Raw genomic sequence first — 14,376 nt, forward strand, 5'->3', positions numbered from 1 at the left:
CTGTCCCTGCTTTGCTGCTCGGGGCGCTCCGTACGGGGGTCATTGCCCAAAAGCGGCCCCGTGGGGCTCTGGCTGACGCGTGGGGCGCGGATGGGTCCAGGTGGAAGGGAGAAGCCGCTGCCGAGAGCCACAGGTGGGGTTAAACGGGAAGAGAGGAGCGGTGCGGTGGGAACCGGGTGGAGCTGGAGTTGTGGGGGTTTGGCTGCAGCTTTCCCCAAGCTCCGCGTGTTGTGCCCGGGAGGAAGCAGGAGGGAGAGATCAGAGGCTCAGATGGGTACGGGGGTGGCGGCTGCGGATGATGGGGCTGTGGGGACGCCGCGGTCGGGGGAGCAGCAGGCGGGAGATAGGACCCGGGGCGGCCCCGTCGTGAGGGGCGGGGCCTGGCTAATTAGGGGGCGGGGTATGTTGGTTGTGGGCGGAGTCACGGGGTGACGCACGCGCCACCTGTATAAAAGGCGAGCAGCGGCTAAGCCGGGGCGTGGCTCCGGCGGCTCCTCCATTGAGGTGAGTGTGGGGTCCTGGTGCATCCGGTTCTCCGTGTCCCGGGGCCATCCCCGGCCCCTTCCCGAGAGCTCCCGGCGGCTCCAGCGGGCGCTGCTGCTCCGCAGAGCCGGGACCGACACCGGGGAGGGGCCCCGGGCTCCGGCACACGCGGCCGAGTGCTGGGAGCGGAGCCCGAGGGCTGAGCCTGGGCTGGGGCCGCACTCGGAGCTGGGCAATGGAGTCCTGAGCGTTGGAGTCTGGAAACCAAGCGGGGCCGGTTGGGGTCAGAACCAGAGACCGAGTCCTGCGGGCCGGGGGCAGGACCCGGGGTCACTAAAACCGGGTTTGGGGCTCGGTAATGGAGACCAAGCCCCACGTGTTGGAGTCTGGAGCCCTGCTCACGGGGTCAGTTGGGGGGCTCAGAGAGAGCTCGAGCTGCCCAAAGCAGGTTCCGAGCTTAGACCCAGAGCCCCGTGCATGGAAGTCTCCGCATGAGCCCTCCCTGGGCTGCTGCCGGGGCTCAGGCACAGAGCGGCTCCTGCCTTCTGCCGCTGAGCCCCAGCCCCGGCTGCACCGGGCTCCGGCTGCCGCTGAGGCCGTTCTGCGTCCCGGGGAGAAGGCTCTGCCGGAGCCGCAGGCGGCGTTAACCGGGAAGGGAGGAGCGGTGCGGGGGGAACCGGGTGGAACCGGCGCTGGGGCTGCGGCTGCAGGGGGGAAGGGAGAGGAGAGAGGCGCGGGCGGGCACGGGAGCAGCGGCTGCGGATGCCGCGGGCGGGCGGTGGGAGCCGGGGCGGCCCCGGCGGCTCCGTTCGCACACAGGGAGCGGGTTCTGGGGCCCTGAGAGCGCTCAGTGCGGCCGTACGGAGATGGACTCGGATGCTGCGGGCACCGTTCCGGAGGGCCCCGTGTGCAGGAGTTGGTGTTTGCATTGGGTCCTCATGAACCCACTGGGTTGTTGGTGCTGGCTTCAGGTCCAGAGTGAGCAGTGAGGTGAGTGGGAGCAGTGTGCTCCCGGGTGGGCTTGGTTACCCTCGGCAGCACCAGCAGGTTCTGTTGATTGTGCTGGGAGGGCTGTGCTTGCAGAGGAAGGTGTGCAGGAGCTGGGTTCATTGCATCGTGTTTTCCTGAGATGGGAAGGATGAGTTTGGCTTTGCTTTGGGTAGAAGCAGGTCTGGTTTTGTTGGGGTGCTGGCATCTGATGTCCATGGGCTTCTCCTTGACTTCTGCACCTGCTGCCTTGAGCCTTCTGTGTGCTAGGAACCGCAGGTGTTAGGTTGGGCAGCATAGGTGGTACATTGGGCATTGGAGGTGTCAGGCTGGGTAGAGTAGGTGGCACTTCAAGTGGTGTTAGGTTGGATATCATTGGTGTTAGCTTGGCTACTGTGGGTGGCACTTTGGGAACCAGAGGGGTTAGGTTGTGTATTGTAGGTGGCACTTGGGGTACTGTAGCTGTTAGGCTGGGTATCATAAGCGGCACTTTGGGTAGTGTAGGTATCAGGCTTGGTACTATAGGTGGCACTTTGGGTACCAATGGAGTTAATTTGGGTAGCAAAGGTGGCACTTTTGACTCAAGGTTAGCACAGCTTTATTAGACTGGTTCTATCTGAGATGCTTGGAAGTTGGACAACTTGGGTTGCACTTTGTGTACTGTAGGTGTTAGGCTGGGGGGGTGGGGCGGGGGGGGCGGAGGGGTGGGAGGGTGGGTGGGGAGGGAGAGGGTGGGAGGGGTGGGATGGGAGGGTGGGTGGGATGGAGGGGGAGGGTGGGGGGAGGGTGGGAGGGGGGCGGGTGGGGGGGGGAGGGGCGGGTGGGAGGGGGGGGGGGCGGGTGGGGGAGGGGGGGGGGGGGGGGGGGGGGGGGGGGGGGGGAACCAGGGGGGACCCGGACGCTCTGTTCTCCAGATAAGACATCTCTATATATACAAAGACAGCAGTACAGCAGTCCCCTCCTTCACCCCCCCTCCCCCCCACCCTCTCCCTCCCCCCACCCCCCCAGGAGGGAGTTAGGGGGGGAGGGAGGCCTCCCTCCCCCCCTAACTCCCTCCCTCCCTCCCCAGAGGGCTTAGGGAGGGCAGGGAGAGGCTTAAGGGAGGAGTAAGCCCCTCCCCTAAGCCCCTCCCTGCCCCCCCTAAGCCCTCCCCCATCCCCTCCCCTAACCCCTTCCGTCCCCCCAACCCCTTCCCTCTGCTCTGGAGGGGAGGGGCTAGGGGGAGGGAGGGGGTTCTTATACCTGTCCAGAGTCCATCCCAAACGTCGTATCCCTTCTGGAATCGCAGCTCTCTTCAGGGACCATCCCGGGGTGCTCGACCTGTCCCTGCAAGAAGAACACCCATCACCACCAATCTCTTCATGCGTCTGCCACTGGCCACCTTTCCTACCCACCACCAGCCCAACCTGCTTCCTCCCCACACATCTTGGCCTTGTGGCACTCCTAGCCCCACACTGTGGCCATGCTGCATCCTTCTATCTGTCCTGTATCATCTTCTGCTTCTCCACTGGTACGTGGAGCATGGGCAGACTGTGCCTGGTCCCTCCTCCAGGCCTTTGCTTCCCTGGCTTTTCCCAGCTGGCACCCACATGTACACAGCTGTGCAGATCCTTCCCAAATAACAGCCTTCATCCTGTGAGATGGAACAAACCTCCTTTCCACACACAGACTTCAATGGCTGCCTCCTGCATCTTCTTTGTCCTCCTCCTCCTAAGAACCCTCTCACACCATGAGCACAAAACATGGCCATGCACCTGGCAGTCCACACACCTGGATGATGCCATCTCCCATGTCAGCCTTTAGTGCTGAGCAGGAGTTGTCCAACTTCCAAGCACCTCAGATGGAACCAGTCTAATAAAGCTGTGCTAAACCTGAGTCAAAAGTGCCACCTTTGCTACCCAAATTAACACCAATGGTTCCCAAAGTGCCACTATAATACTAAGCCTGATACCTACACTACCCAAAGTGTCGCTTATGATACCCAGCCTAACAGCTACAGTACCCCAAGTGCCACCTGCAACACCCAACCTAACCCCTCTGGTTCCCAAAGTGCCACCCACAGTAGCCAAGCTAACACCAATGATATCCAACCTAACACCACTTCAAGTGCCACCTACTCTACGCAGCCTGACACCTCCAATGCCCAATGTACCACCTCTGCTGCCCAACCTAACACCTGCGGTTCCCAATGTGCCACCTACCACAGGATCCACCCTGACAACTGTAATACACAAAGTGCCACCTACAATACCCAACCTAACACCTGTGACAGCCAAAGTAACACTTATGACACCCAAAGTAACACTGACACTACCCAATCTAACACCAATGCAGCCAACCTAACGCCACCTCAAGTGCCACCTATGCTACACAACCTAACACCTCTGGTTCCCAAAGTGCCACCTACAGGATCCAACCTAACACCTGTAATACCCAAAGTGACACCAGCACTACCCAAACTAACACCTTTGTTATACCATCTAACCCCTATGCTTCCCAACCTGAAACCTGCAACAGGCAAATTGCACCTGCAGCTACCCAGCCTGACACCTACACTTCCCCTCCTGCCACTGCCTGCACCCCTTAACTACTGCCTGTATCCCTGCCAAGAGGACAACCTGCAGATACCCTACACTGTGTCCCCAGTGTGTCCTTACCTGAACGGGGCCTCTCCTTGGGCCTGTGTTCCAACGATGTCCCATCTGTCTCTTCACCGTCCGCTGCTCATCCCTAAACACGCACCATGACCACCACCAAGCAGGGCCCTCCTGCATGGGCCCATGCACAGCTCCTCAGCATCCTCTGATGCATCCTCGGCACTCAGAGCTCGGCTGTTCTGCACCTCCATGGGCTGGCATTGCTAAAGAAAACCCACTCCCTTCTATTGCTGGCCAGCCATTCACTTCTTCTTCATCCTTCTTCCTCTTCCTCCTTGAACAGGGAACAGGGCACCTGCCCTACAGGATGCTGCTGGCACTGGTGATGCCCAGCTTGCTCCTGGCCATACGCATGGAGTTGCCATAGTCCTTTGAGATGCTGCAGAAGGTCAGCGTGGACAGGCAGCCCCTGCTCTCGATGCTCACAGCCTCCAGCCCATTGGGCACCTGCAGGGTTCAAAGGCACAAGATGATGCTTAGAGTGCAACGTGCTGTGCCCCTGCCCTTCCCACCAGCCAAGTCCCCTCCACATCTCCCTTGTAGTGAGGGGCCCAGAACTTAACAATATACTTTAGAAAATGTATAATATAAATTAAATACATGATAACACTAGTCCTAATACTAATAATGATAAGGGAAGTAACAAGGGGACAGAATATAAAGCTAAAAGAAGGTTAAAACCAATAAACACAAGTGATGCACAGTGCAATGGCTCAGCAGCCACCAATCGATACCCAGCCCGACCCAAGCAGCAATCGCTGCCTTCCAGGTAACTCCCCCCAGTTCCTATCCTGGGCAGGACGTGCTGTGGGATGGGATGATCCTTTGGCTCCTTTGAGTCAGGTGTCCTGGCTCTGCTCCCTCCCAGCTTCCAGTGCCCCTCCTCACTGGCACAGCACAAGAGTGTGACACGTCCTCGGATTGGGCTAAGTACCACACAGGAAGAGCTAAAATCTCACTGCTGATGTTATCAGCATCAGTCTCAGACTACACCGGAAGCGCAGCACTGAGCCAGCTCGGGGGAAGTAAACGAGCTCTATCTGATGTTATCAGTATCAGTCTGACGTTATCAGCATCAGTCTCACACTAAACCCAAAGCACAGCACTCAGCCAGCTCATGGGAAGCAAACGAGCTCTATCCCAGCCTAAACCAGTCCATCACCCACCTGCATTCCCAACCGCCTCCCTCCCTGGCTCACTGGGACAGGGCACAGTGGGGACACAGAACGGTCTCTGCAGCCAGATGCAGCCTGCAAGGCAGTAAAGAGCCCAGCCCCTTGACACACGGGTACAGAAGCACACAGACTGACACAGCAGGGAGCCTGGTTAAGTAAGTCCTTCATGAGGGGATGCATGGGAAGTGTGCGCTGCTGGATATGTATTTAATGCTCAGAGCGGTGCCACTTGACTCCAAGGAGCTCTGATGGCCCTTCCTGCCTGGGACCAGGGGATGACGTTATCCCCTATTGCCAGCATCCCTGCACCTCGCCCTGTCAGTGACAGCACCTCAGCAGGTACCAGAACACCTGAAACCAGCAAAGTCATCCCAGAAAACCCCTCCACTGCCGGGCACTTGACACTCACTCACAGGCCTGCAAACCAGCGCTCCTCACAAAGCGGAGCTGGACCTAAAGGGCAGCATCTGTGGGGACCCGGGATGTGCAGCCCTGCTCCAGAGGGAGCCTGCCTGTCCTAGGGGTGCTGCTGCCTACGGAAGCTGTGGGGCAGGAGGAGAGTGATGCAGGACCAGCAACATCACAGCCGTGCCCCTCTCCCTGGGTGCCCTGCGGGATAAGCCCTGCTCCACACCTCATGCTGCTCCCTGAGAGCCTACGCCAGCCTTGGATGGCAGGGAATAAAACCCCATAGACAGCACAGACGTTCCCCTCTTCTCACACCCTCACCTCACACACGTGCTCCCAGCCCAAGGCAGCACTGCCAGGAAAGGAGGGGGCTCAGCACAGCTCAAACAACCCCAGACATTCAGGGTGCTCCTGCTCAGAGCAGAGCCAGGACTGGCCCCATCCAGCCTGGCCCCAGGACCGGCACCGGCCCTAACTCCTCACCCACACGTACAAAGGGAGATGCAAAGACAAGAGCCCTGGACACAGACATGAGCCTCTGCTGCCCCCAGGCACAGAAACGCTTTGGCTCCCGCACAGGAAAACTCCACTTTGGCCACAGTGTTCCCAGTCAGCAAACACCATCCACACCAATACATTCAGCAGCTCTAAACCCTTCCTTAGCAAAGGATGCTGACACAGGGGGCAGATGCAGCCCCATAACCTGCCTCAACAGCCACTGTTGCCTCTGGCGTTACCAGGGCTTGCAGAAGAGCACCTAAAGGCCTTGGGTACATTAGTACAGATCCTACCAGCCAGGCTGTCGAGGACAACAGCATCTCGAGGGTGCATTGGCTTTCCCTTCAGCAGGTTTAATCCCATGGGATGAGCGGGTGGGAGCCAGGCACATGCAGCGCAGGCAGGAGGGATGGAGCCAGCCCCAAACACATCCGTGCAGCTCAAGCCAACCTGCGGTGCCCTGCACATACCATGAGCTGCCTGCACATAAAGCACTCCCGGACCTGCCCTGACAGGCACATCCCGCAGAGCTGCTGTGCCTTGAGATGGGGACACCTCTCCCGACACCCTCGCTAGGCTGAGCTGACACGGGGCTCCCTGCGGGCTACAGAGCGGCGGATGAGAGGCACTCGCCCACCCCTGCTCCAGGGACACGGCCCCATAGAGACGGGCGCTGCCCACAGGAGGGACGATCCCACCTGGAGCACTGTCCAAAGGTGACAGCTCCTCGGACACCTCCCGCCCCCAGCACCGGCTCCTGCCCCGCCTGCTCCCTTCCCACCCGCTCGGACCCTTCCTGCTCTGGAGCCGCAGCATTCCCTGCTCTGGAGCCACAGCATTCCCGGCTCTGGAGCCACAGCATTCCCTGCTCTAGAGCCGCAGCATTCCCGGCTCTGCAGCCGCAGCATTCCCTGCTCTGGAGCCGCAGCATTCCCGGCTCTGGAGCCGCAGCATTCCCGGCTCTGCAGCCACAGCATTCCCTGCTCTGGAGCCACAGCATTCCCTGCTCTGGAGCCGCAGCATTCCCTGCTCTGGAGCCGCAGCATTCCCTGCTCTGGAGCTCAGCATTCCCTGCTCTGGAGCCGCAGCATTCCCTGCTCTGGAGCCACAGCATTCCCTGCTCTGGAGCCGCAGCATTCCCTGCTCTGGAGCCACAGCATTCCCTGCTCTGGAGCCGCAGCATTCCCTGCTCTGGAGCTCAGCATTCCCTGCTCTGGAGCCGCAGCATTCCCTGCTCTGGAGCCACAGCATTCCCTGCTCTAGAGCCGCAGCATTCCCTGCTCTGGAGCCACAGCATTCCCTGCTCTGGAGCCACAGCATTCCCTGCTCTGGAGCCGCAGCATTCCCGGCTCTGGAGCCACAGCATTCCCGGCTCTCCTCCACTCCCTCCCGTGCTGCTCTCGACTGCTCCTGAGCCCGGAGCTCCCTCCTGCCCCGGCCGCTCTGCCCCCTCTGCCGCTCCCTCGGGCCCCGCTTTGCTTCCTCAGACAGCAGGAAAACGCCACAGCCCCAGCTCGGATCCGCCATCCAAGCCCAGCCCAGGGACGGCAAACTCTGCCCTCAGGCCTGCAGGGACTCCCTTCACAGAGCACCGCAAGGAAAGGGATGCGGTGAAGGGTTCCTTTAACGGTCTGAGCCATTCATTCTAAACAGGGCCTGTGCTGAGGGTCTCTGTCAGCTCCCAACCTGCACTGGTTGGAGGGGTTCCCTGTGCCTACAAGTGAGGATGTGTTCTCATCTTCAGCCTGGTTCAGTTCACAACATCCATTAGCACTGAACACTGCTCATCCATATTCCCACTGAGCTAATGAGCAGCAGAAGCTGCACCTCCAGAGGCAACAGGGGCCACAGGCAAGTGTCCAGCCTGCAGGGAAGCAGAGTATCCCTGTGATCCCAACAAGACCCTCACAGAGCCAAGAATTGAGCTGGGACATGGAGCACAGCGGCTATGGGAAGGAGAGCTCGCCTGCAGGGATGCTGAGGCATGAGGAGAAGCTGGGATGTTGCTCCTGGGGTTTGGAGACTGGGATCTAAGAGCCAGGGTTGTGAGCAGTGCCCAGGCTTCATCATCACAGGCACTGCAGAGCAGCTCTGCTCACACACGTGGGCCTTGGGCCACCACAGCACCCTCGGGTGCAAGCAGGGCAGCACAGCCAGGGTGCTCTGGCTCATACAGACACTAAGGGGCTGCTGCCCTCAGCTGCACTCAAGCCCCTGCTGCTTTCTGCTCCTCCAAGGAGGCCTTCAGAAGGACCCACATGAGATGTGGGCACACAGCGTGACCCAAGGGATGGCTTCCAGGATCAGCACACAGGACAGACATGATGGAGGTTCAGCTACCAGTTAGCAAAGCCCCTCTCTAACGGCTGACACTGGGATTCAGGAGGCCCTGACACATCCCACCTCTATTCTGCAAGCTCAGATCTGTTTCCCTCTCCCCTCTCAAGCTATGCAGATTCCTCCTCTGACTGAAACATAAGGACCACACTGTCAGCAGGAGGAGGGACAGGGACAAAGAGGTGCAGCAGCACCATCAGTGCTGAGCCCTGCACTGGAGAAACCCAGTGCTTGTCCTCACTTCTGCCAAGCACCCCACAGCCCATGCACACGATGCAGCCTCAGCCCTGGGGAAGGAGCTCAGCAGAGCCATGGGGAGATGATCCCCTTTACACAAAGGGGTTATTTGGGGTTGCATGCACCTGGCAGGTCAGGCAGTGCCACCCCTCTCCCATTCACTCCCTGGAACATGGTGTTATTTCCCCGTCCAGCCTATGGAGCTGCCATAAATCCCATCTCATTGGGCCATCCTTGCCTGCTTTACTGTCATTACACCAGCCCAGATGCTACGTTATTCCCCCCATCCCAATTCCAACACGCACACATGAAACCAACACCAACAAAACAGGTGCCCAGCCAGAAATTCATTTCACTTTATTCATCCTTTTATTAGTTTTCATCCCACATGCTCACAATTCCATAGATTCCCAATTTGCTGGGAAGAGGCAGAGGGAAGGAGGGGGGAATAACGTAGCGTCTTTTCCCCCTTTTCTTTAGCACTGCACTGATGCATCACACGTCAGGGTCTCTTGCCAAAAGCCTCCTCTTTCTGCAGGGAAAAGCTGCCGGGAAGGAAGTTTTCCTCCAAGATCTAATCCCAGATTTCTTCAGGCTTCCCACGGCTCTTCCTGTGCTCAAGCACAAGAGAGAGCGCATCCTCCGGGCTATCCCAGCACACCGGTCTGGTGCTCACCCAGCCTTGCACATCTATGGCACAGTGATGGAAACTGCCATTAACAGGAGGAAATCACCTGCAGGGATTGCAAAAGGAAATGTCCCATAAGGTGGAAGGAGACCACAACTGAAGCCAAAATGCAACCTTACACCTAGGGGAGGATGTAACTGCTGGAACACTGTGGGCAAATCACACGGAGACTCCACTGAAGGCACTGAACCTCAAGGGACAGTGAGTGAAGGCCATTAGGGACTGGACATAGGGCAGGGAGAAAGGAGGTACCTTCGGCCATCACCTCAAAGGGGCATCCCAGTCACAAGAGCACAAGCCCAGGGCTCAGCACCAGCACATGTGGCCAGTTTGGGGCTCCCAGGGCTTGTTTTCTCCCTGGGCCTCCATTGATTGCTGTGAGAAATGGGGATGCCAACAGCCCTCCAACAGTGGCAATCTCTGCAATAGCAGCCCTGCTCAGGCAGCTGAGCTGGCTCAGCTCACAGCTGTGACACTGACACCATTCCCTGAGCCTCAGGCCTGCTCTTATGGCCTCAGCACTGAGGCACCAGCTTCATCCTGCCCCTGACAGCCAGGGGATCAGGGCAGGGCTCATCCACCAAATGCCCCTCGAGCACCAGCTACTGAATGGTGCAGCACTGGGAGAGGGAGCAGAGGAGCGGGGCTGGCTCTGCCTCCCCTTCAGGACAGAAACCTGGTGCTGGGCAGCACCTACACATGGCTTGCACTGGAACAGCTCCACCAGCATTCACAGCACCTTCATACACAGCCCAACCCCAAGCAGCTCTGATCTCTGATACAAGCTTGAGGTGTACACAGAATAACCTGGCTCTGGCACAGACTTTGACAGCACAAAGGTGAAAAGTGAAACCCTAACCCTAATCCAAACCACATGAATTTATCAATTGCTGAAGACCCTGCTAAACTGAATGGGCTCATTGCCCTGCAACCAAGCACACAGCTGGAACAGCTACAAAACACTGCTCATACGCCCCACATCCCCTCCTCACCAGTGAATTCTTCCATCCCCTTTTTCCTTCCCATATCAAGGCCTTCCACCATAACAAGGGCTCCTGCCCACTGCCCACACTCAGTTGGCACTCTTGACTTCAGTCACCTCAGATGCTGCATGAGCATCTCCCCCCGGGACCACAGCCCCATCACTCTCTGCCAGAAGCTCTCATTGACACTTGGCTCTTTCATTATTACCTTTAAAGATTCAATCACTTCCACTTCAAGGGAAGCACTCTGGGAACTGCCATGGCTCAGAGGACACATTTATGTGCCCCATCAATGTGCTTTAGGGTTACAGGCACCTCAACCCAGCTGACACTCCCTCTCCACACTACACCATCACAGCATCCATCCATTGCCATCACCTTCCACTTGGTTATTCCATTTAATCTTTGCAAACCTGATCATGGCATTTGAATATTGCTGTGAAATTTCAAGTTCTGGGATGAATTTTAAGGGGTTTTATGTTCTTTTCTCTTTTTAAAGGGAGGGGGAAGAACAAGAAAGTTCTAATTTCCTTCCCCATTGCCTCCATTCATTCCTCTGTTCTCAACAACATTGGTTTTACTCTCACAGCCTGACTACTCAACAAGAAAGGTATATTCCTTCCTACTACATTCTAGCTCCCCCTCATGGTGTGATTCCAACCCTGATGTGCTCAGTAAAACCCCAAGTTAAGTCATTTAAAGGTTGGGGAAGAGCATAACCCTCCATGTTCCCCTGGAAACAGCATTACACAAACTGCTAGAACCAGAGTAGAGGAAGCCTCCAAACACAGAGCATCAAACCCAAAGCCACACAACAATCTGCCATCAAACACCATTCCTCACCTTGTTTGCACCATCCCTAACAGGAGAGGGCATCAGCCCTTTGCTTGCTCATGAGCACTCCCTCCATCCATTTGCCTCCTCCCAACTCAGCCTGCAGCTGAACCAGCACAAAACGTGTCCCTGACCAACACAACCCTTACAGCCTGCACTGGCCACTGAACCGCCAGCAAAGGGAAGGTGGACAGGGAGGTGCCACACTTGACATCAGGGGTTACCAGCTCCTGCCAGGGTTAGAAATGTTCTTCCCAGGCTGACAGAAACCCCTTCCTTAACCAAAGAGAGCAATGAGACCTCCTTCAGAACAAGCCTGAAGAACTCCAAGTCATTTCCAAGTCACCAAGCACCCATCTCCCTTGCTTCAGCTCACACCACTACAGGACTTCTTCCTGCTCTCCTTCTACCACACACATCCGAGCCCCAGTAAACATCAGCAAAGCCCTTTACATGTCCCATCACATTCCCAATACACCCAGATCTTTCTCCAGGAGCCTTTCCAGTGAATAAAATGGTCCCAGACAAATTCTGCTTGTTATTTAGACAGAGCCAGCCTTGCTTGGGAGCTCTCCCAAACACACTTCAGCAGCAGCATAAGGAACAGCATCCTCTGCAGACAGAGCTGAGGCTGATACGAACACAGGCATTTTCTAGAGAGAAACATGCCTCAGGTCTCTCACCAATACCTACATATGGAGCTAAACCACAATTTCTCAGCTGCTTCTGGGTAATACATGGCGGTAACTTGGAACTAAAGCAATTTTACACTTATGGATGATGTGAAAACGCATAGAGGGGTCACTTACTGTCAGACAATCCCATTTCCAAGAGAGGATGGAAGGTATCCCAGCAGTCTTCCCTGGATTTCCTCTGGTCTTGCTCTGGAGGATCACGTGCAGACAGGAGCAGCATCAAGGCTGAGGGAACACAAACAAGCATTGACAGCATTAGCCCAGCAAAAGCCTTGCTGGAGTGCTCTAAACCTATTTGCAGGTACAATTCAGCATCACCAAAGCTCTTGGAAGCATCAGGGAGCGCCCAAAAGATGCAAACGTGTTGGAGGATGTGCTGGAGCCCTGAAAAATGGCTCCAGGCTTTGTTGTTTCCCCCAGACTGAGGCACCGACCACTGAATTCATTCCAGGAATGCTCCAAGGACAGAGATGGGAGCTGGGAAAAGACCCAGGGTTTGCAGCACTGCCCCTGCTGAGGCAGTGAGGGCCATGCTCAGCCAACCAGCCTTGCCTCATCCACTCTGTCCAAAGGGTTTCTGATCCATGCAACAAGAGTTCCAAGTCCTCAAGGAAGAAGGCAGCACTAAACTCTGCCTCAAAAGCACACAGAAGGCTCAAGGCAGCAGGTGCAAAAGTCAAAGAGAAGCCCACAGACATCAGCAGACGCCAGCACCCCAACAAAACCAGACCTGCTTCTTCCCAAAGCAAAGCCAAACTCATCCTTCCCATCTCAGGAAAACACAACGCAATGAACCCAGCTCCTGCACACCTTCCTCTGCAAGCACAGCCCTCCCAGGACAATCAACAGAACCTGCTGGTGCTGCCGAGGGTAACCAAGCCCACCTGGGAGCACACTGCTCCCACTCACCTCACTGCTCACTCTGGACCTGAAGCCAGCACCAACAACCCAGTGGGTTCATGAGGACCCAATGCAAACACCAACTCCTGCACACGGGGCCCTCCGGAACGGTGCCCGCAGCATCCGAGTCCATCTCCGTACGGCCGCACTGAGCGCTCTCAGGGCCCCAGGAACCCGCTCCCTGTGTGCGAACGGAGCCGCCGGGGCCGCCCCGGCTCCCACCGCCCGCCCGCGGCATCCGCAGCTGCTGCTCCCGTGCCCGCCCGCGCCTCTCTCCTCTCCCTTCCCCCCTGCAGCCGCAGCCCCAGCGCCGGTTCCACCCGGTTCCCCCCCGCACCGCTCCTCCCTTCCCGGTTAACGCCGCCTGCGGCTCCGGCAGAGCCTTCTCCCCGGGACGCAGAACGGCCTCAGCGGCAGCCGGAGCCCGGTGCAGCCGGGGCCGGGGCTCAGCGGCAGAAGGCAGGAGCCGCTCTGTGCCTGAGCCCCGGCAGCAGCACAGGGAGGGCTCATGAGGAGACTTCCATGTACGGGGCTCTGGTTCTAAGCTCGGAACCTGCTTTGGGCAGCTCGGGCTCTCTCTGAGCCCCCCAACTGACCCCGTGAGCCGGGCTCCAGACTCCAACACGTGGGGCTTGGTCTCCATTGCCGAGCCCCAAACCCGGTTTTAGTGACCCCGGGTCCTGCCCCCGGCCCGCAGGACTCGGTCTCTGGTTCTGACCCCGAACCGGCCCCGCTTGGTTTCCAGACTCCAACGCTCAGGACTCCATTGCCCAGCTCCGAGCACGGCCCCAGCCCAGGCTCAGCCCTCGGGCTCCGCTCCCAGCACTCGGCCGCCGGAGCCCGGGGCCCCTCCCCGGTGTCGGTCCCGGCTCTGCGGAGCAGCAGCGCCCGCTGGAGCCGCCGGGAGCTCTCGGGAAGGGGCCGGGGATGGCCCCGGGACACGGAGAACCGGATGCACCAGGACCCCACACTCACCGCAATGGAGGAGCCGCCGGAGCCACGCCCCGGCTTAGCCGCTGCTCGCCTTTTATAGAGATGGCGCGTGCGCCCCCGTGACCCCGCCCACAACCAACGTAGCCCCGCCCCCTAATTAGTCAGGCCCCGCCCCTCTCGGCGATGCCGCCCGGGTCCTATCGCCCGCCTGCTGCTCCCCCGACCGCGGTGTCCCCACAGCCCCATCATCCGCAGCCGCCACCCCCGTACCCATCTGAGCCTCTGATCTCTCCCTCCTGCTTCCTCCCGGGCACAACAAGCGGAGATGGGGGAAAGCTTCTTGTGCACAAAAGTCCAGACCCTGCTCCTGGCCATGCAGGAACATACAAAGGTCACCTGCTATAACCTGGGCCATACAGGCTGTTGTTTCACCCGCTGGCTCCTGCCATGGAATCTTAGGTGGAAAAGCATTCGTGGATATCCATGTTGGTGGCACTGCTCCAGAGCTCACCATGTGTAGATGATGCCCAGCAAGACCTTTATGTCTTTGCACCTTACATG

General features: G+C 58.2%; 1 long non-coding RNA gene across 2 annotated transcripts; it reads right to left on the reverse strand.

Moving 5' to 3' along the window:
- Positions 1-3,844: 3,844 nt before the first annotated feature.
- LOC117436551 (uncharacterized) lies at positions 3,845-13,907 on the reverse strand. Of its 2 annotated transcripts, none has more exons than XR_004549886.1 (3): positions 13,858-13,907; positions 12,097-12,207; positions 3,845-4,574 (listed from the first exon to the last, which is right to left on the reverse strand). It is a non-coding gene; the product is annotated as an uncharacterized lncRNA (long non-coding RNA). The 2 variants fall into 2 exon arrangements; XR_004549887.1 differs by lacking the exon at positions 13,858-13,907 and adding an exon at positions 13,601-13,847.
- Between the last annotated feature and the right edge of the window lie 469 nt (positions 13,908-14,376).

The sequence above is a fragment of the Melopsittacus undulatus genome, chromosome 8, assembly GCF_012275295.1.
Source record: "Melopsittacus undulatus isolate bMelUnd1 chromosome 8, bMelUnd1.mat.Z, whole genome shotgun sequence".
In the NCBI taxonomy this organism is placed as follows: Eukaryota; Metazoa; Chordata; class Aves; order Psittaciformes; family Psittaculidae; genus Melopsittacus; species Melopsittacus undulatus.